This window comes from Lycium barbarum, chromosome 1, assembly GCF_019175385.1.
Source record: "Lycium barbarum isolate Lr01 chromosome 1, ASM1917538v2, whole genome shotgun sequence".
Lineage (NCBI taxonomy): Eukaryota > Viridiplantae > Streptophyta > Magnoliopsida > Solanales > Solanaceae > Lycium > Lycium barbarum.
Genome location: NC_083337.1, coordinates 137,492,709 through 137,516,506, shown reverse-complemented (window position 1 = coordinate 137,516,506; position 23,798 = coordinate 137,492,709).

Genomic DNA, 23,798 nt, shown 5'->3' with positions numbered 1-23,798 from the left:
TTATTCTCGAATCTTAAACTCGTGTGATGATTATTTATTATTTTGACAGACATTCCCCTAAAAAGAAAAGAAAGAATCTCAACGATCTCGTCGGAGCTACATTGATAACTTTGCAGGATTTATACATAACACAAAATCACAAACCAACAAAAAACTAGAGGAAACAATCATTTTGACTCACCACAAAACAAATTTTTTCTACGTTTCCCCAGTGCTATATCCTAACCAAAAGTCATGAACAGATGAAAAAGACACAACCTTGTTAATTTGATAAATTCTTAAATGCTAAAATTAAGAAAGGACTTTTAATCATCAATCATCAATATATATAATAAAGCTAGGAATAACCAATCCTATGTGGCACCTCTCTATGACCTCCATTGGCATTTATCTTTTTTCTCAATTTTTTGACCTTTTCCTCTTCATTTCTCTATTTTACTAAATAAATTAAAATATTAAAGATTTCATCCATCCACCCATAATAAAGACTCACTCACCATTTAATAGCATTATATTTGCCACCACTTCCCTTATAAATATTGTGATTACTTTGTATTAAATTTATTAATTAAAAGCAATGAAACTTTCCTCATTCTGCTCATTCAATTTTTATATTATATTATTATATTATCTATTTATTTATTATGTAATAAAGCTAGGCATAAACAAGGTGATGTGGTACTTTTCTATGATCGCTATTTATATTTATATATTTTTCCATTTTTTTGAATTGTATCCTTATTTTATGTTTAAAGAAATCTTCAGAAATTAGGTACTCTTTAATTGTTTTCCATCCTCGTTATTATTACTACTATTTATGTCTTTTTCAAGAAACCCTCTTTCTGCCTTCGTTATTTTTCATTTTTTCATTTAACATTTTTTGTTTGAGTTTGTTCTTTTCATCTTCCTCTATTTAAGTTTTTATAGAAAGTAATTATATTGATTAGCTCTATTTGGAGCACTAGGAAATAAACTGACGGAAGCTTTTAATAATAATAAAACTCATTAATCATTTTGGAAGGAGTTATAGAAATGAAGAGTTGTGATTTGTGAGATGGATGTGGTCTATATAATGACTTATGGGGGAAGGAGAGGAAACAAGCATGGGAGCACGAAAATTTCTAGGATGGTACAATAAATTTAAAGGTGATCATCAAAGAATTAACAACTTATTTGTGGTAATATGATCTTCTCAATCTATTCATCTATTTCATTTTTTTTTGGTCATTTTTATTTCATTGTTACTCAACCTCTCTCCTTCCTCTATAATTTTTATTTATTGAGCAATATTCAAGTATTTCACTATCTATATATGTGGACTAGATAAGCATTTTTCATATAAAAAATGACAAATTTCAAGTCCTGTAAAAAGGGGAAAATCTGAAGAAGTGTGTCACATTTATAATACCTCTTAATTCTCTCTAAAGAATTACTTTAGCTTTCGGCTTAGATTTAAACACATACAATCAGAAAAAATGAAGAGATCCATCCCATTATAATCATCTTGACGCTTCAACAACAAAAGAAAAAGAAGAAAAGAATAAACACTTCCTCAGTAATTGTTTAAGAGCAAAGGTATCAAAATATTTGAGTTATACACATTGAATATAAGAATTTTTACGTTATCAAATCACCCAATTGATATTTACAGATAAACCTTCTTAAATATTAATACTGAATTTTATCCTCTTAAAAATAGAAACAAAATTACATTCATAACCTTGCGAAGCGCGGGAATATTCTCTAGTTAATGATAAAGTATCAGACTTTGGGACCTTCAAATTCGAGACATGCATATATACATAAAGGTACACATAAAGTAATTAATTAATGAGTTCACAAGAACCACACGAAATAGGAACCAAAAACAAGAAAAGAAATGGAAAATTAATTAGCAGATTAATAGCTTACTTGCAATGCAACTTCGTCTCGCTGAGTAGTCGGAGAAATCGAAAGGCCGACTCAAGAATACAACAAATTGATTAACTCACTAAAACAACTTTAGATTGATAATAAAAATATGATTAGTAGTAGGTATATATAGTACAATTTTTGTGTAGTATGGAGGGAGAAATGGGTCCACTTTGAGTGGTTTCCTACTCACTTACCAAAAATAATAATTTCAAGATGCCCTTCCAAGAAGCAATTTAATTTTGAAGTCAAAGATACTCTAGCAAAAACAATTTTATGTTTTAGATGACAAACAATTTTTTTTTTAATTATTAGATATTAATAAGGATTTATACCGCCAAGATTTTCATTTAAATTTGACTAGCATTGTCATTTTTTGGTATAGCCAATGAAAATCTAGGGCAAATGTTGGTTATAATGAAAATTTTAGATTGGTAATGTAATGTAGATATGATATCTTCTCGACGTTAAGTGAAACATTACAATTGTTTTGTTGTTATATGTGTCCATTTGGGATTGCAAATGCAAATCTGATGTTTTGCAAATGCAAATCTGATGTTTTCTCGATCATTTATAATTAGTATATTATTTATCTGAAGTGAACCATAATAATATTTTTTGTAGTACGTGTCCCTTTGGGATTGAAAATGTAATCTAATATATTCTCGACCGTTTATAATTAGTATTTTGTTCTATCTTATTTAAAAGTGAAATATGATAATTATTCTTGTTGTTGCACATGTTCATATGGGATTAAATGTGTAAATCTGACATCTTCTCGATCGTTTATAATTAGTATTTTGTTTTGGAAGTGAAATAGAATAATTATATTATCTGTTCTAGATATATAATCTGTATTTACATTTTATTAATTACTAGTAGTAATCTAAGATAATAATGAACTTAGCGAACATATCCCTTTAGCATGCTTCCACGTCAGAATCCCTATAAATTTCAAGTGGTTAAACATTATTGCTCAAAGCTTTGCGAAAAATCAAATTTATCCATTCTAAATTTCAAATATGATACAATCATTTTTTGGACGTAAGGTATATTTTATTTATTAGTTTACAAAACAGTAAATATGTATGTGCTTAAATGTGAATTAGCTTCAATTAAAATTGTTTTTTCTTAACACATGAAATCAATCAATCTTTTGAATTCATCATGGTAAGTGAGAATTAACTATTGTCAAAAATGGTAAGTTAATAATTAAATTAACAAACTTAGATAAGATAATCCATGTGGATTTCGAAAATTAGATACAACAAGTAGATTAATTCAACGAAGCAAGCCATTTTAGAATCTATATATATATATATATATATATATAGACTACCCTCCTTATATATATATATATATATATATATATATATATATAAAAGGAGGGTAGTCTAGCTTGATATTAAGCCAAGTAGCACAATATAAACAAGCCACTTGGCAACAAATTCTATTTGTGTTAATTTTAAAAAGAAATTATTAATTGCAATTAAGATATTACCATATGAAGAATCATGTCATATAATCTATATCTCTATATTATAATAAAAGGAGGGTAGTCTAGCTTAATATTAAGCCAAGTAGCGTAATATGAACAAGCCACTTGGCAACAAATTCTATTTGTTTTAATTTAAGAAGAAATTATTAATTGCAGTTCAAATATTACCATAAGAATAATCTCTATACAACTTAAATAATCTTTTATAATATTATTCCTTATATGGACATTAGAATATTTACAATTCAAATTTATTCCTAATTTTGAACATAATCAGTAGATTAATAAAAAGGAAGATTTATCTTAGTAATTGTCAATCAACTTATTAATCACCATTAGAATAAATTTTCTTCCTAATCAAACTCTTGACTGAATAGGCTAATACGTGTATTAAAAATATTTTGTTGAACTATATTTTGCTGAATAGGCTAATTAGTGTATTAAAAGATTTTCTAATTTCTAACATTTAGAATACTTGAAATATGCTATAAATATACCTCTTTGACTTTTGTAGATCTTTTTAATGCAATAAAAAATGTAATCAACAAACCTTTTGCATAAATATTGCAATATTAATTAGCAAATTAAAATTTTCTACTTTTTATATTTGCCTTGAAGATACGTATATTTTTAAATTAGTAAATTAAGAATTAAGAATAATTAATTGATATTCCTTGATCTAATTTATAGTCAAGAATACTCCTTTAAAAGGTAAGATATAATATTACACGGAATTCAAAAAAATCTTTAAAATGGTACAAAAAATTCTTAAAACAAAATATAATTTAAATATTATCATTAAGAAATTAGATATTATATTTCGAAATACTAATCAAATATTATGGAATACTAGGATATTATCAACACATAATAATAATAATAATAATAATAATAATAATAATAATAATAATTATTATTATTATTATTATTATTATTATTATTATTTGAATATTTTTAAGAGAAAATTTTATCATAATTTTATTGAATTTGAATTATCTCTACCTGTATCTTTTATATGAAATTTTATTTGTTTCAATAATCAGATTGATTCGATTATAAGATTCTGATTTCTGCGTATTTGGGTTATCATTTTAAGGAAAAAAGGATTCAATTTTGGGTTAATAAAATAAAATTGCCAATCCATATAATTTTGTCATGAAAGGCTACACTAAAAATATGTGAGTCATTAGTAAGGGAAAAAAGTTGTAGTCTTGATTACTTTTCAAGTTTGGAATAAGACTCGGTTGTTCTAGACTTCCAAAAATATAGTGATAATAATTGTTCTAAATTTAAGATGTAAAATAAATTTTCTCCATCCATAACTTGCCAAATTTATCATATAATAATTAAATTAGATTAACAATGCATATTACAGTTGTGTTACTAATAAAATTAAAATATTTGCAGTTCAAATTTTAACATATAAAAATAATATAATATGATCTGCATATTAATCTATTGCATTTAGTTTTTTTACTTTGTTTAGATTTTGGGATGTGATTAATTGATTAACAAACAAGCAACATATATGATAAAATTATATTGTGACCAAGAGCCTTTTCAAAATAAAAATCTACTTGGAGTATTATATAATCAGATTCTAACCCTATCGTACAATACGAATCTTCAGCGTATACATCATACCAAAAAAATATTAGGTTGAAGCCATGACAACTTGCAGCTTAGAAGAAAGACAAGTGGTAATTTTAGGACAAATTAGTTAGGTTAGGTAATAATTATTTACTGTTTTTGAATTATAATTTAAAAATATAAATAAATTTGTAATTCATCAAAAAAGTACAATTTCTACTTTTTTTTTTTTAAAAAAATAACTGATTTTTTTGGGGGAAAACTACTGTTACCTTATTTAGTCCGGAAAATCTTCCCTACAATTATGGAGGTAATTAAGTAATCAATCAATCAAATATAATCAAATCGTAAAATTAAGAGAGATTTAAGGGAAAGTTAATTACGAGAGATTTGAGGGAAAGTTACAAAGAAGAAGAGAATGATAAATACCCAACCATTAATTTTCTGCCATCAACCGATCTCCAAACATCCCTACTTGCTTTTGCTTTTCATTGCTTGAATTTTCATGATTATAACTTGGGAACTCTCTACACATGCATCTATAGCTCCTTCATTATAATATAGATTTTTGGGTCTTGCGTTATTACAAAGGTGATTAACTTTCTTGACATATTTGTTTTTATCCTTTTGATATCAGGTTTCCGCAGAGTAAGAGACCAAGCATGGTGATGGAATGTTATCACCAATTCAAAATGAGACTTCAGTAGAAGAAGAAACATATGAGGAGGTTGAACATTGTATTCACAATATAGGTAATTATTTGCAAAAATAATTTTAATTATCCGCAATATTTTTCTTTCTTGAGAAAAAATAAGTTGGTAAGATTGGTAATTCTTTGTTCAAATATAAAAATAATTTTGTAATTCCATAGCTTCTATTTGAATAGAGATGGAGAATATTTTCTTGCCATGAATTTTCTGAATATTTGAATTAGTTGAAAGATGTAGCTATTTGATAGTCTTCAATTTCAAAATTAAAGATCAATAAAAAGGAGACGAGAGACGAGTAAACAAAAAGGAGATGAGACGAGCAAACAAAATGGTGATTTTTATATAGTATTTTTATCAAGTGATTGTGTTTATCTTTTATTTGAGAGTTTGACAAGACATGATTGTGTGTATAAAATTTAAATTTCCATGCAAGTAATGTTAATAATTTTAATCAACGTTAGTATATCTAATGAGTCGTTGGATTAATGTACGTTGGATTAATGTATGTTGTGTTATTTGGAAAGCAAAGACGCTACTCGAACAATAAATAATAAGACATATTGTACTCAAACACATATTTTCAATTGTGCGAAGTATATTTTTATACAAACCATAAGTTTTTCGCGTGACTTGATGTCTTTACCTTTAAATACATAAAACTTTTAAAATGATTTAATTTCAAAATTAAAATGACCGCGCATCGCGCGGTTACGTAGACTAGTGGTAATAAAAAGAATGTGATTAGAATTACGTAGCTATATAAGTATTCCATCCATCCCAATTTAAGTGTCTTACTTTCCTTTTTGATCTGTTTCAAAAGAAATGCCTCTTTTTATATTTAGTAAGTTGATAATTCAAATATCTTACATGGCAAGTTAATAACCATAAGATTCAAAGGACAAGATAATACATTATACGTACATATCATTAATTTAGGACTACAACATTTAAAAGTTTCTCTTTATTTCTTAAATTTGATATCTAGTCAAATTAAAACATTTAAATTGAGACGGAGCGAGCCTACATCTTTTACATAAACTAGAGGGAGAAATGGGTCCCCTTTGACTGATGTCCTACTCAGTTACCACAAAATAATGTTCTAAAGCCCGTTGCAGGAATCAATTTGATTTTTTGAAGTCAAAGATATTCGAGTAAAAATAATTTATGTGTTAGATGACAAAATATAATGTTCTGTATCATTAGATATAAGGTTTTGTACCGTCAATTTTTTCGTTTAAATTTTAACTAGCGTTGCCATTTTTGGTATAAACAATGAAAATTCTGGGGCAAAGGTTGGTTATACGTGTCTATTTGGGATTGATAATATAAATCTGATATTTTCTCAATGTTTATGATTAGTTTTTTTTTTTTTTTTTTTTATCTTATTCAGAAGTGAAGCCTAATCATAATTTTTTATTGTTATACTGTTCATTTCGGATTGAAAATATAATTTGATATCTTTTCAGTCGTTATAATTAGTATTTTGTTTATCTTAATTGAAAGTGAAACATAATAATTATTTTTGCTATTGTACGTGTCCATTTGGGACTGAAAATTTAAATCTAATGTCTTCTCCATTGTTTATAGTTTGTATTTTGTTTATCTTATTTGAAAGTGTGTATATATATATATGGTAGTGGAGGGCGATTTGGTGTGACTGTTAACACCTAATTTTTGATCTCCCAGGACTTATTTTAATTATCCAGAGCTCTTGAATATCAAACCGAGCAAAATGTGTTTTTTTACAATCAAAATGATTTCATAAAGTTATCCCGATAATATTTTGCCATTTCATTTGGAAAAGTGACTTCAATAATATTGTAAATCATTTAGAAATTAATTTACGCATTTTATAATTAATATAGAATATTTGCTCATCTAATCAAGGAGATAATTTAAAACAATTATTTATTTAATTATTAGAATTTGTCAAGAATCAAGCACTTTACTCGGTTTAATTTCAAGAAATTGGATTAATTAAGTAAATAGTCATTTTTACCCCTCAATTTCAGTCTTTGCATAATCCATTTACATTTGCAATTTCTGAATTAATCATAAATGGTTAGACCCTTAATTATGATTATATTTGAAAATTGTCTGATCGCGGCTACAATCGAAATAATTGATTGATTAGCCCAATTTGGCTATAACAATAGCCGGCATGGCCTAGTTCAAAATAGGCCAAATTTGTAAATTTAGAACCCTTTTATGTATTGTAGCCGAGCCTTTAATTTAATTAATTGATTGGTTAGTTAAATTTTGGCCATAATTGAAATGTTTAAACTAATAGACACTTTGATTTTTCTGGCTATTTGTTAACTAGCATTGCCTCCCCTCCATATATACGTTTGTATACATGAATATACATATGTATACATGTATACAAGCGTATACTGACCGTCTCTCGTTATGTTTTTAGGGCTAGGCCCAGTCCGTAATGGACTGACCCGGCCCAAGTTTCCAATTAAAGGTGGTCAAGCCCCTATACTCTTTCATTTCAACAAAACAAACAACCCCTTAGGTCGTCTCTCATCAAGGGTTGTTCAAACCCTAGCCGTCGCCTCCCTTTTCATTCTCTCTCCTCTCGTCCTCATCGCTATTTTTGGCAATATGACAGGCGTACGTTGCTTTCTCCAGGCCTGGTATGGCCAAATGGAGCAAAGCATTAAATGTTTCAACTATTTTCACCAAACGCAAACCCAAACAAGGTATTACCCGGACCCCTTTGTGCTTTTTCTGTATTACAACGGTAGAACTGAGAAAACATCGTAATGGTTTTTGTTTTGTTATGATTTGAATTCACGATTTCTATTGGTTCTTCAAAAACCATGCAGATTGACCACTTTTGGTCAAATCTGACCCTTGATTCGTTTGAATATTTGATTCTCAGCCGTTGGATGTGGTGTTGAGAAGTGCAATTCTCAAATTGCAAAACTCCCACATCAGAAATGAGCTAGGGTTTCAAGATTTATGGGTTCTATAAATAGAACCCCCAATTCACTTTGTTAGACAGACTTTGAGCATACTGAAATATCAGAAAAATACTCAAAAATTGAATTACCTAGGGCTTCTATTATTTGAGACCTTTACTATTCGATTTAGTTAAATCTTAAAAGTTTTAATTGTTTCTTATTGTATGTGGTTGAGTGTGGAGAAGCAAAGGATCTCTAAGCCCATTCTTGATCAGGCTGCACCAAAGAAAGGTAAATGTTCTTCCCTTTCTGTTTAGTTTTAGTTTATTAATCACTGTTATGTTTGTTTGTTGCTATTATTGCTCTGTCTGTGATTAGGATATTATTACTGTCAGTCTTTAGTTAATAGTAGTTTAAAATAATCTAGCATGTTTGTTTGTTTACTATTAGTCCCTCTTTGATAGTAGTTCAATATGATTTAGCATGTTTGTTTGTTTACTGTTAATCACTATTTGATAATAATTTAGTATGATTTAGTGTTTCTCATTTGCATTATAGATAACTTAACATGATATAGTATCCTGTTGGTGCATTATGATGGCTTAGCATAACACATGTGTTCTCTTAATGGTGATAACGTCCAAATCCACTCCTCAAAGAGAAAGTGTACACGGTCGTATGCAATATAATTTACCCAACTATGAGTCGGGGTCGATCCCACAGGGAACAATATGCTAGGCGATTAAGAAATTAAGGAGCTTTCACTTACCAAGCTAAGCCAAACGATAGATAATATTTTGGTTTTTGAGAAAATTATAACTAATGCGGAAATGTAAACTAACCTAGAAAGCAAGTAAAATGATCAATGGCCACAAGCATGGATACAAGGAACTCTCAAGTAACGATCCAATGTATTTTATGATTTTACAACTAAGAGCGGGTTTATGTTGATAGACAATGATTTCTAAAATCTCATTGAAAGTCTTCCAACTAAATCAATGAATTTCACTCAAAGCTTTTCCAAGCCTTAGAGTGTGATATTAGGCACAATCAATTTAACCTCAAGTAACTATCCTCTTCCGAGCTCAAGTTATTAGATGGGTTTAATGACCCAAATTCTTGTTAATTAATCTTTCCCAACCTAGATTTCCTCTTCCGAGCTCAATCAAAGTAAATGAGCGAGTCTTAGGGTTAACTAATCCCTTAAGAATCATTCAGAACGAGAATAATTAAAACAACAAAGACCCACTTCAATAGTAATAAAAATCATTCAATACATAAGCATAACAAGAGATTTAATCCAACTTTGCAAATGAATATTTTCATAATCAAGATTAAAGTTATGGAATAAAATTCTACACACTTAGATATACAATACAAAGCAAGGAATTGAAGAAATGAATTAAAGGTTTAAGAAATGCTCAACCAAATCTTCAAATCTTCAACTCCAAAGTGTGGTGTAGGAACCTAGTCTCAAAAACTTGTATGACAATGGCCAAAGATGAGTTTTACAAACCCTAGCATTCTATTTATAGAAGTGCCAAAACGGGAACAAAATCTGGACAAAAATACCCTGCGTGCACAACATGCTACTCGTATCTTGTGTCGCATGTGCAACATGCCAGTCGCATGTTGTGCGAAACCGTAGCATGTTGTGCAAATATCTCTGTCAGCACATGCTGCAGCAAGTGCTGCTCGCATGCACAACATGCTGCAGCAAATGCTACTAGCATGTGCTGCCAGAAAGTGCTTCTTGTTCCATTTTTGCTCTATTTTGCTCCGTTATGCTCTCCGGGCATCTTATCCTACAAAACAACTTAAATACACAAAAAGTAACAACAAAAGTGCTTGAAGAGTCACAAAAGCTTAAGGAATTAGCATCGAATATCCCGTAATTTCGCGGCACATCAACACCCCTAACTTAAAGTCTTTGCTTGTCCTCAAGCAAATTAAAACCAAAATCTCAGTGAGGATCCACTTTAAGCACAAAAACATGACTTTGATTGGTACAAATAATTAGGCTACAAGCATGTGAAACTTCAACCAAATAACTCCCTCATTTTAAAATACAATTTCAAGAATGCAATGGAGTTTCAAAACAATCAAGCCACAACACTCAAGCCTCAATAAGTGACTCAAAACCACTAGCTTACTAGATATGCTCATTTGACTCAAATTGGAATTTTTGAACATCACCAATCTATCGTAATCCATATGCCTTCACAAGAAAGAAAGTCCCAAAATCACTATATTCACAACAACAACGCAAGGGACAAATACACAAAGTCACTCACACTCAATAAAGAAATTCTAGTGCTAACAAATATCATACCATAAGCTTGCCCTTATTTTCAATCATCACTAACTCAAGAACATTCGATTGGAGATCACATAGGGACTTTTTAAGCTTGTAATGTAGGCTTAGGGAAGGATAGGATAAGTATTTGGGATACAAGTGACTACGCCCTCCTTGAACACTACACAAAACCTTTTGTCCACTTTCATCTTCATTTCAAAACATCATTCCTTCCTTTGCATACTAGTTTCCCCAATTATTCCAACTTCTTTTTGTGCAACGATTTTCTTGATTTCTATTTTTTTTTCACAAAGATACATTTTTTTACACAAAAAGTTTGCAACCTTTTTGTATTTTTCAAAATTTCTTTCTTTCTTTTGACTTTTCCACACACCAACCTTCACCACTCTCAAGCAACACTAACACCCCCAACTTAGGCTTTTGGCCTCAAATTCACAATTTCATGTTCAAGGAGGGAAAGGTTCAAAAAAGAGACTCTTCATCAAAAAGGGTAAAGACTTGTAATGTGGCAATCAAAGAAAAGGTCATAGGCTCAAATGGGGTTACTAGTGACATTATTTATGCAATGGTAGGCTAGAAAGGCTAAAAAGGCTTTTTCAAAAATCACAAAGATAGCCCAAGGTCATCTCTCCAACCAACATAATCAAATTTAGCATTGAAAGACTAACCGGGCAAGTTCTAGATGATAAAAGTAAACACAAGAATTATTCAACAAACACTCACCACACATGGTATATGAACTAGTTAAGATGGATCAATTTCACTTCCTAAGCAAGAACAACTAGTGCAATATCTCATAATCCAAAGTAAACACAACTAGTAGGTAAAGAGTCACCAAATGAGCCAAAAAGTTGTCACAAAATCATTCTTTCCTATGCACCTTGCTTTTTAACTTTCACAAAACAATTTGGAGGGGTATTCGCATTTCAATTTCACATGCAAGAGACTAACTCTATTAGTACCAAACAAGCCAAGAGTTTCCACATTTTTCCTCAAAGGAGCACCTACACCTAAACTACAAGACTAATGAAAGAAGCTAAGAAAGAAAATAAAATAATAAAAGTGACTAATCCACAACATGCCAACAAAACAAAATCTTCAAAAATTTGAGCAAGTTCCATTTGCAACAACGTCTATCCACAGCCACACCAATAGTCACAAAACAAACCCGGCAAGGGCACATAATATCCATATATAAGACAAAAGCCCGGCAAGGGCACAATTTATGCATAACCAAAATATAATGTGTTACCACATGCCACCCCCAATTACAAACATTGCAGTGTCCTCACTGCACATAATCAAAACAAAACATAAAATAGTTTGAGGGCAAATAATGTTTTTTTTGTCAGCACCTGCGACTTGCAGGCATGACCTGCGGTTCGCAGGTGATGTCACCTGATTTTTTTTTTGTACTGTCAGCACCTGCGAAACGCAGGCATGACCTGCGAATCGCAGGTGATGTCACCTGAAACTTTTTTTTCCAGTAGCAACTACTGGTTTGGGGCTGCTCTGAAAACCCGACCTGCTCAAAACAACTCCAAAAATTCTAAAACTTTGTGGATTAGTCAAAAATAATCTACTCAGCTATTCTAAAAAATAAAATTCCAAAAACGATTTTAAATTTTTAAAACGATGGGTTGCCTCCCACCAAGCGCTTAAGTTAACGTCGCGGCACGACGGTTACCTTTACCACTGTTCCCTCCATTTGGAAGATATGAATTTGCGCCCCAACTTTGAATCAAGATTCCGGTGATGCTCATGAGGCGGTGGTAGGAAAGCAAAGAGGCCAACTTTCGGGTGTCGCATTTTGCACTTCTTGGCCCGTAAGTGAGGCATGCCATTTGTCTTCTTGGCATAACAAACTTCAAAATGAAAATGCTTTTTTCTTCATCTCCAAAATTCTCCATAGGCTCGGTTAGTTCAACTTCCATTTCACTAACCAAGCATAATGTTGAAAAATGGTTGGAATGTGGTCTAAGGCGCTCCATTTTCAAATTCGCTCTATTTTTGACATCCTCACCCACAAATGAACTAGAATCCTCAAAAATTATTTTGTGAACCTTTTTATTAAACTCTAGTATTATTTCTTCAACTTCGGCATCTTGCATTATTTTTGGGTTGGTCGGTTGGCAATTCATCATTAGCTCTTGAAAATCAATCTTGACCACTTTTTCATTGGAAACCAACTCAAAACTACAATCCATGGCCCTTTGATATTGAGCATCACATGCCTCAATCTTTGCATTCAATTCGGCCTTCAATTTTTGGATAGCAATTTCAAGTAGCTCCACTTCTTTACTTTGCTCAACATGCATTTTTAGAAATTCTTCCATTATCCGTGAAATGCCTTCATGGTGATCCCCATAGGCTTCAAGTTGTTGAGCTTGATTCATTAGCCAATCTTGGCTCAAAATTTCCATCTTGTCAAGTTTTTCTTCATTGTGAGAGTCGTCCAACTCTTGTAAAAATCCATCCATGGTGAGATATACCTTTTGGATAGTTTCATTATCTCCATGTTGAACTTCTTCCCATAATTTGGTCAAGACTTGGCCATAATTTTCATTCCTACCCATTATGCTTTTCAAAATTTCCTCAACTTCTTCTTGTTGAGAATTGGAGATTTCTTCATCAAGATTTTGCTCTTCTTCAAGTTGAACCACTTCTTCACTTTCACAACTTTCGTTGTGGACACAAGAATTTTCGGGCTCATCTTTCAAATTTGAAATCTCTTCTTCAACCAATTCATTTTGAGGAATAGACACTTCCATGACGATTGAGGAATTTGCATCTTCTAATGAATCATTCATTCTTTTCATAGCTTCTCCATTTTCTAAAATGGATTGTTGGACGAGTTTTCGCTCTTCCTCCATTTTAGCTTCCCGATCTAAGTATGTTTGGAGCATTGCCATGATGCCTTCATATCCGGCACCTTGTCCTTCACTTGTCATGTTATTGTCCCTATCAAACTCAAAAGCACAACTAACATTTTCGTTAGAACAACTTGGGGGAGGGGGAGCAAAATAATTGGGACAATCACCCCAATGTCCACCTTGACCACCACATATATTATAAATATTCCCATCATAGGATTGAGACGGTGCACACATATCTCTCCCGGGAGAATTTTCACAATCTTGCCAAAAGTGGGGTCCTCCACAATATGGACATGGGTCATCAAAGTATGAACAACTACCATCCGACCAATTTTCATTATATGATGCCATTTTTTTATATAAAAATCAAATAAAGCAACGAAACAACAACACAAATATTCACAAGTTTGGACCAAAGCAAGCAAGCTTAAATCCCAAACTAACTCAAATACACCAAATTGTTCCCCGGCAGCGGCGCCAAAATGGATAACGTTCAAATCCACTCCTCAAAGAGAAAGTGTACACGGTCGTATGCAATATAATTTACCCTACTATGAGTCGGGGTCGATCCCACAGGGAACAATATGCTAGGCGATTAAGAAATTAAGGAACTTTCACTTACCAAGCTAAGCCAAACGATAGATAATATTTTGGTTTCTGAGAAAATTATAACTAATGCGGAAATGTAAACTAACTTAGAAAGCAAGTAAAATGATCAATGGTCACAAGCATGGATACAAGGAACTCTCAAGTAACGATCCAATGTAGTTTATGATTTTACAACTAAGAGCGGGTTTATATTGATAGACAATGATTTCTAAAATCTCATTGAAAGTCTTCCAACCAAATCAATGAATTTCACTCTAAGCTTTTCCAAGCCTTAGAGTGTGATATTAGCCACAATCCATTTAACCTCAAGTAACTATCCTCTTCCGAGCTCAAGTTATTAGATGGGTTTAATGACCCAAATTCTTGTTAATTAATCTTTTTCAACCTAGATTTCCTCTTCGGAGCTCAATCAAAGTAAATGAGCGAGTCTTAGGGTTAGCTAATCCCTTAAGAATCATTCAGAACGAGATTAATTAAAACAACAAAGACCCACTTCAATAGTAATAATAATCATTCAATACATAAGCATAACAAGAGATTTAATCCAACTTTGCAAATGAATATTTACATAATCAAGATTAAAGTTATGGAATAAAATTCGACACACTTAGATATAAAATACAAAACAAGGAATTGAAGAAATGAATTAAAGGTTTAAGAAATGCTCAACTAAATCTTCAAATCTTCAACCCCAAAGTCTGGTGTAGGAATCTAGTCTCCAAAACTTGTATGAAAATGGCTAAAGATGAGTTTTACAAACCCTAGCATTCTATTTATAGAAGTGCCAAAACGGGAACAAAATCTGGACAAAAATACCTTGCGTGCACAACATGCTACTCGCATCTTGTGTCGCATGTGCAACATGCCAGTCGCATATTGTGCCAAACTGTAGCATGTTGTCCAAATATCTTTGTCAGCACATGCTGCAGCAAGTGCTGCTCGCTTGCACAACATGCTGCAGCAAGTGCTGCTCGCTTGCACAACATGCTGCAGCAAATGCTACTAGCATGTGCTGCCAAAAAGTTCTTCTTGTTCTATTTTTGCTCTATTTTGCTCCGTTTTGCTCCGTTATGCTCTCCGGGAATCTTATCCTACAAAACAACATAAATACACAAAAAGTAACAACACAAGTGCTTGAAGAGTCATAAAAGCTTAAGGAATTAGCATCGAATATCCCGTAATTTCGCGATACATCACATAACACACGTGTTCTCTTAATGGTGAATTCTGCTTAGCTTAATGAACCGGTGCCTCCCTTTATAATCAAGTCAAGTTGTTAATAACACTTTAAATGGTTTATTTGGGGTTTGTATGCTATGTTAAAAGGGTTTATACAGTCTTAGTTTGGTCTACTTGGTCCACTGTTAATGTACCTTTGTGAGTATTAGTCTGCTATTGGAGATCCATTAACAAATATAGTCTAAGTTCGGCATGTCTAAAACCAATATAAGAACCTGCCTATATGCACCATTTGGTTTGATTAAAGTACCAACTTAAATTTTGTATTGCCTGAGTCCTTTGGACCTAAGTTCACAACTAATGATGACATGCTTAATTAAAATGGTAGGACTAATGACTCTAAATGACAAGGTTTGCTGATCTCTAGTCCAATATAATGTAACTGAGGTCCCTAAGTTGATCCAGGAGTTAATTCTGATAAGTGTGGCATCGACATAAGCCTATAGGATTTACTTAACCCCTTAGCATGATGGAAATCAACTTTAAATATTTGCTGGTAAGTCTAAATAAGGCCAAATGAGAACCTGAACTTAGTCTTAGTTCACTTGCATATGCGTAACATCTCTGAATGGATACTTTTCAGCTTGAAATGAGTTTGAAGACTATAATGTGAACCTTAGTGAACCTAAGAAGCTAATCTTGGAATAAGTTGAACCCACCACTGTTATTCTCAAATGAGTCTTATGGAATCCTGTCTAGTTCTTAAAAAAATGAATGTATATATATGTGTTTGTTTGGTTTAAATACCTCTGTATCTGTGGAATTCTGCTTAGTCTTCCTGAAGTGGGGTCCAAATGTATGACTGTTGAGCTGGTTAATGTCAAAATATGCATACTTTTCTCTCTCTTCTTAAATTGATATGCTTAATATATGGTTCCCCGTTAGTTGTGGTGAGAAGTGTTGCATGAATCAGAGTCTAAAATGGTATTTGAATGCTAGTGTGTGCGTGAATAAGTCTCCACATATTTGTATGAAGCCAGAGATTTAGTTGTATATTGATGTTTCTCCTTTTCTTTGCATTTGAACATGATTCCGTTCTTTGTATACTTGTGTTTGTTTTGTCATGTACCCTTATACATTTGGGCCTCATTCCGCAATTCTTATTTTAGAATTGGGCCGATCGTTATTTTAATTTAAACGATCTGCTTAGTTTAGGCCTTATTCGTATTGTTTGATTTGGTTTGAGGCCTTTCCTTCTCTTCCTATTTTTTTTTTATCTTATACTTTCCTGATCGTATATGTGAACCACATGTATTTTAAATTACTTAAGCTTTTAGTTTAAGTGTACAAGTCCTAGATACCCTCTAATCCTTATTTTCTTCTTTTCCTTTGTGTGTCTCATGTGAATGAACACTGGGCCACTTGGGCCATTTCCCTGCATTTTATAGAGTCTGAATTTAAAGGGAAGCAAACATTGAAAGGGAAGCTAATATTGCTTGAAGGCCCAACTATGAATGAAAATAGTTAACTGGTGGGTTTAGGTAGGCCCACCAGCCTAACTCTTCTCCAGTTCCATTCAAATTTACGTGATATGTATTTGTAAAAACACTTGTAAATATTGAAACCCTTATGAATGCTTAGAACTTAGAAAATGCTAGTGTTATTAGGAAGTAGCTTAAATGATTTTCTTAAACTTGGTTGTTTCTTATATACGAGCATGAAATTGGTATTCTGTAAACATTTTTCTTAAATTGAAAACCGGTTTTGATGAGTATAGATTAAGTCACAAGGAATTATTTGAAACAAAGTTACAAATTTTGGGGCTTTTCCCCTTTATGGAGATCTGAAAATGAACGGACAAGGAAAGAAAAATTAGCTTTTGGGCCTTAAGCCTATTTACGGACTGTTTTCAAACAAAAATGCATAACTGATTTGCCTTTCGGGCCCTATTGTTGAATTGGACTAGAAATTGGATCATAAAAATGACTTGGGTTGAGACTTATTGAGATGGGTAGACTTGAATTATGATAAAAAATCTGGATTCTTAAAGCTGAAGTGATCTTATGACAATTTGTTTGGACTTACAACATTTTTTCAGAAAAAGAAAAGGTTTTTGGGCCAAAAGCCCAAACTTAAAGGGACAAAACAAGAGGACATATAGTTTGACTAATTTTGAGATAAGATGGCTTTGGTGTAGATATATCTTGACCTATATGAGCTTCAAATGTATAAAATGGACTAAAAAACTAAAAAGTTTTATTTATATACTCTCTGCTTTTCTATATATGTAATAAAAACCTATAAGTACTAAACTCATTTTATTAGGACTAAAATAGTGGTAAATCTACTTGGGAGAAATCCCGAGTGTGTCTTAGTCCGGCAATAAAGTGAGTTGAACACTTATACATATTTTCAAACCCAAAAGCCCCTTTTCATAAGGGGACCTTTTGCCGAAATTTTGAATTTATGATAAAGAATGACATTTTTGCGGCAAACTAAGCCATCTTATGCAAATAAATACGTTAATCACACATTGAAGCTCGTAAGTCAACCGTATTCTGTGGATCCTTAATACTAGGGTGCTTAAAACCTTCCCTAGGGGGTCACCAGAACCCTTAACTCGAACTTTGGTCCAAAAAGGATTTTTCTCTTGCTTGATAAATCCTCTTAAACTCGATTTTTCTAGTTTTTCTTAAATAAATTAGGTGAAGACTCTGAAATTCTAAAATCCAATTAGAGCACCAACAACCTCTTTGTAGCTTTTATGCCCCCGCGTAAAAGTGACCCCTACCTGTTTATTAATCCCTAACAAAATAGTACATATAAGAGAGGGGACATAAAGCCTAAACTCTTGTAACATAAATGGGATATGAACATATGACCCTTTACAATTGTGATGATGATCAATGCAGTTAGCTATACAAGGATTATGCATCTAATTAGCATGGTCAATCTAATAGAATTAAAAAAGGACTCCTTTACATTTTAAGCTTTCAAAAAAGGACCTAGCAAAAATGAGCAAAAAAGATTAACTATTGTCAAAATAATGTTTACCCTCTTTTTTCCTGGTTCTTAGATTTGGGATTTCATATTTATCCATCTTCATTGCAGCTCTAACCTTCCTAGGTAAGGAAACTGCCACCCTGAAGATGGATTTTCTTTCTTTGTAGTACTTCCAAGGTGGCCATAATATCAGCCACAACATTTGCTTTCCTGTAACAGTGAGCAATATCAAAATGGCCATGATTCATAAGCTTTTTGATATCCTTCATAGTGTCCATTAGTTTTCAAGTTGGATTAATATCCCCTCAACATCTTAACTATCAGGATAGAGTCATATTCAATGCAGACACTAAATGGTGGTTTTGGACACATTGTGCCAGACCGATAAGGATAACTTTAGCCTCTGCAACATTATTAGTAGAAGTATCGAAATATTCAGCAAAGGCCATTATCATATTACCAGTATTATCTTTAAGGACTCCTCCACCACCTATTTGGCGAGGGTTACCCTTGGAGAATCCATCCAAGTTGCTTTAGTTCAAACAACTCAAGTTTTATCGATTTAATGACTTTGACTAAGAAATGTTTCCTAACCTCTTCAATATTTGAGCAAATCTCATACAAATTACCAGTAAAATTAATAGTACAGAAAGTTGTATTAGGCAGAAGAAACATGATGTATTTAACCTGATTAATGATATTATAGTCAGAGATTAAGATATCTTCAAACTGGCAACACATTTGGTCATTCAGATTTTCCAGTAAACAATTGATGGTATCACCTTTTGAATCTTTTTGGTAATCTTGTAAAGCCACCATTGCATAAAGTTTTGTCTGATTGTTGTCTTCATAGTCAATCCACATGTTGTAGTAAAATAGGTTCAGACCTTGCTAGCAATGTCACTATCATTAAACAAATGATCAAATGTGTCTCCTCTTTATGATTTTTGCAGCAGCAACATAAAGAGGGTCCTTGTATCTAAAATTTTTCAACTTATTGTTAGTAGGCAACTTATAGGTAATAATTCTTTTTGACAAAGAGAAAATCGTAAAAGGAAGCTTACAGAACCAACACTTTTATGATCAGTTAAAGATTGGTTCGTGATTTTTCTCATCAGATTCCAAGCACTTTGAGAGTTGAGTGTATTGGGTGGAAAACGCACCCGAGGTCAGTTTGCACGACCGAATGCTCAGGAGATCCGGGAGATCCATACAGCTGGCTTCTAGTCCTACCAACTCATGCCACATCCACCAACCTCGATCAAAATGCCGCATCATACATGAATGCTGGGGTCACAGAGAGGTCACATCACCCGTGCTTTGGGGGTTGAAAAGTCCCACTTTGGCTTATATAAGGATAGCTTAGGATAGAAGGAAGGGCATCTTGCTCACATTTTGTAAACTCTATCTCTCTAAGGCATTATAGACAACACCATCCATTATTAATCGATTTTTATTTAATCATTTTCTTGTTTGTTATCTCGCATTGTGCTACACCTGTGCTCACTACTACTCCAAATCGGGCTCACAAAAGAGTTTCCAGGATTGGATACGACTCACTGGTCTTCAAACCCTATAAAAATAAATCTCTAACTTATTTCTTGATATAATCTGTTTTTACCGGAAAACAGTTTGGCGCCGTCTGTGGGGGATTTGAAATCGCGTTATGAGTATGTATATGAGTGTGTATATGTATGTATAGGAGGTTACATGAGGTTGGAAGAGGATTAGAAGTTAAACGAAATGAATCGGAACAACTTCAATAAAATCTCGGACCAGATTTTTAGCCCATATTGTTGGAGGCATATCTCCTTGTATATGAGGAGTTTTAAGGTGTTTCAAAAGCCTAAAATTAAGTTCATCGAGTCTAGTTTGCAACGCAACAAACCGCTCATCAAAATGATATCGGGATAAGGATATATGGACGATGCAAGTTGGGCTGAGTGGGGATTAAGACTTAAATATCCACAAATTTATCACTAGTGGCCGTGTGGGCCCCACTACCACATGGCAAAAATCTGATTTTTGCCCATGCTTTAGTGGGGGAAACGTTCAAGACCATCTTGGGCAGCAAAATGGCCTGCTTTGTTGACCAAAGTTGCATGCCACAACTCATTTTCCCAATTCCACAAATTGAACAAGAGAGAGAAGCTCTCATCTTCACCAAATAGAGAAAGAGAGCCACGGCCATGGCAGCTCCACCACCAAAAACGGCCAGCCTTCTATGTTATTTCTTGCCATTAAACCCCTAAAGTGTTCTACACCTTCACCATTATGTTTCAAGTGAAGAAGAAACCATAAACATGCCATTCATGCTCCTATAAGCTCACGGCCAGATTTGAGTTCTCCAAGTTGATCAAAATTCAGTTTCTCAAGCAATTTAACCCCTTTGAAGGTGTACAATAACGTGTAGCATTCATTGGAATAGCAAGAACAAGTGTTGAAATTCAAGAAGTGAATTTGAAGGGCTAGCCGATTGAAGGATTGAGTGACAAGGTAAGAGTTGATCATCTTTCATATGTTTTGTGGTGAATTGAATGTTTATGATTGTGCATGTTGGTATTGGACTGTTTTTCTTAAAGTTGAAGTGGGCCTTGTGCTATAAACTTAGGTGAAATGATGCTTAATCTTCTTGTACATGTATTGGGAATGGATTGAATGTGTTGTAGTATGGATAAATGGATGAAAATCATGAAGTTGTTGTAGTTGTGTTGAAGCCGTGTAGGGGACTGCTTTAGGAGAAGTTATGGACTATTTTGTGTCATTCTTTAATTGTTGTTGTTATGGACATTGTGGTGCATTGTATGCCTTATGAATATGTGAGTTGAGGTGCAAAAGAAATGAATTATGTTGAAGTAGAAAAACAGTCCCAAACCGTGGATTGTTTTAATGATAGGAGTGGATTAGTGCGTTTTGGATGTGAATTGTTGTTATGAACGTATAGTGAAAGTGAAGCTTAATGATTCAAGTTGAAATTGAAATGGTTTGTGGGCTGTTGTAAGAATAAATATGATGCTAAAACAGTTCCAATAATCATTATAAGTAATGTTGTAAACGTGTTGTTGTCGTTGTAGTTGAAGTTGGAAAACTGAGAATTGAAAATGGTAATGTTGTGCGTGCTGTTTGGCCGTAAATAGGGGACTGTTTTGAATGATGTACGGACTGTCCAAAGTTCTCTTAAGTCATTTTTAGCCAAGTTCGGATTAATACTTGAAAGTATGATTAGCAATATTAGTTTGTAGTACTAGTTAGTTTGAATACGAACGAAACGTCGTCTAAATGTTAGAAAGGGATTGTTAACGTTAAAATACATATTGAATTCCCTCGTAGACTAATCGTAGCTCTTGATATCTTGATATAGGATAAGTACCATTGGGCAGCAAGTACAAGTTATAATACGACTAAACGCTAAAGGTATGTAAAGCCTATTCCTTCTTTTTCTTGGCATGTCCTAGACGTAAGTAAGAAATGATATAAACCTTGGGGTAAATTCCACTCTCTAGTTCCAAGCATGACTTATGATTCTATTCATTCCTTAATGTTATTGTCGCGAGCCTACTATATGATTGACTAACAAATGATGTATGGAAATTCCTACTCTTAAAGAATTGCATAATTAGAGTCATATTTGACTTTCAAAAGCCATGTCATGTTAGATTGATACAAGTATATGAATCCTGAAACGTTCCTTGCTATGGTTTGTAATAAGATTTAGAAAGAACTGAATATGATTATTATCCTGACACTTGAAAGCTGATTAGTTACTTATCTATTGAGTCTCCAAAGATGATTTGCATGTATGTGGTTGCTTATTATTCTGCTCGTGCGTACCGTTACACCCTTCACTGAGTCCCGGGCCAGGACACGTTTTCGTGCGCATAATTATTACATTATTCACCGAGTCCCTCACTAGAGGGCCGGGACACGTTATATATATATGATGATATGATGATATGGGGATGGCGGCCAGGAGGGCATATGTTCATTATTCACCGAGTCCCTCATTAGAGGGCCGGGACACGTATATGTATATGTTTATGATGCTATGATTATAATTACCGAGTCCCTCACTAAAGGGCCGGGACAAGTTATATATGTTATATACAGAATGATTATTCAGCTTTGATTACAAAACTCTACATTGATATTGAGATGAGAACGATACCGATGAAATATGTTCAAAGGTAAGTTTTATGAAATTCTGTTTGTTGCATTGGGTCCTACACACCTTGTCTCAGTATGAGTCTATTACTATATTTCATGATTTACATGCTCAGTACATATTCCGTACTGACCCCCTTTCTTCGGGGGGGCTGCGTTCATGCCCGCAGGTACAGACGCTCGTTTCGGAGATCTGCCAGCCTAGGATATCTATTAAGCTACTTGGGATTGCTCCTTTGTTCCGGAGCCTAGCTTGTTGTATAAATCCCTTTTGTTGTATATACATGTGTTTGTTCGGGGTACGGCGGGGTCCTATCCCGTCATATGATTCTGTCATTACTCTTAGAGGTCTGTGGACATTTGTGTGGGTCTGTATATAGTTGTTGTTGCGTTGTATGAATACGACTTATGTTTGGGGTGTACCCATTCGTAATGGTAGCCTTGTCGGCTTGCATATATATATATATATGTTTGGGATGATGTGTGTAGTGGCAGCCTTGTCGACTTGCGTAGATATATATATATATGTTATTGTTGAAGATCGTAACTCCTCAGGAGACAGGTGCCTACGACATACAGAATTGTGACAGCTTTAAAATAACGTCCTGCCTTTTTATACAAATAAGTTCATAATATGCTGGTTATAAAAGATTATAGTTAACAGGGGATATGAGTGTCCAACTCGGGCACTAGTCACGGCCTACGGGGTTGGGTCGTGACACTTATACCCGACCCGACCCAACATTTATCCCTAAAAACAAAAAACCCTAATCCCCTCTCTTTCTCACCTCAGCCGCACCTCTTTCCCTCTCTCTCCCTGCTCCTTCGTCTCCCTCCTCACGCTCCCCTCCACTCACCTTGTCCCCCACGCCTGTCTCCTCCATCCCTCTCTGTCCCCCCGCTCCTCTCTCTCCTCACTCTATAAAGGGAGAAAGATTTACTCAGTTGAGGGGGAGGAAAAAAAAAGGAAGAGGAAAAAAGAAAACGAATCCCTACTTTTTTTTTTGTATCTGGTTCAATTCATCAAAAACA